Consider the following 550-nt stretch of genomic DNA (forward strand, 5'->3'; position numbering starts at 1 on the left):
ACATGAGCTTGTAGTATCCCAAATTCTGCACTATTCTAATTTCAATGCAATAAGAAATGTAATTTCTTTACGGCTAGAACTATAGTTCATAATGACAATAAAATATCCTAGTTAAGTATATTGATTTCAGTTTAGCGTAACAATTTGTTACAACAATTTTTTATAATGTTTAAATATTAATTATAACAAATCTAATAATTCAATTTTACATATTTGAACTCAAAATGAATCTGACTTATTTATAGTAATGAAATAAATATAAAATTAAATTATTTTGATATTTAACCACGTATAGGGTCAAAGCACGGTTATGGATAACTATTTTTAAATAAAGGCACCGTATTGAATCCTAGGAATTCTACTCCTATCAAAGCACTGTTATGAATAAATATTTTTAAATAAATCAACTTACTCTTAACGGATTAGTATTTGAATTTCAAGGATATTTTTACTACTAAAAGATTTCCCCCAGCTCGTATTTTAGAAATTATTTCTAGAATTCTATATATAAGTTTAGGGACTCTGTTTGTAGGGTTGGGCTAGGGCTGGG

The sequence above is a fragment of the Asparagus officinalis genome, chromosome 8 (assembly GCF_001876935.1).
Source record: "Asparagus officinalis chromosome 8, Aspof.V1, whole genome shotgun sequence".
NCBI lineage: Eukaryota > Viridiplantae > Streptophyta > Magnoliopsida > Asparagales > Asparagaceae > Asparagus > Asparagus officinalis.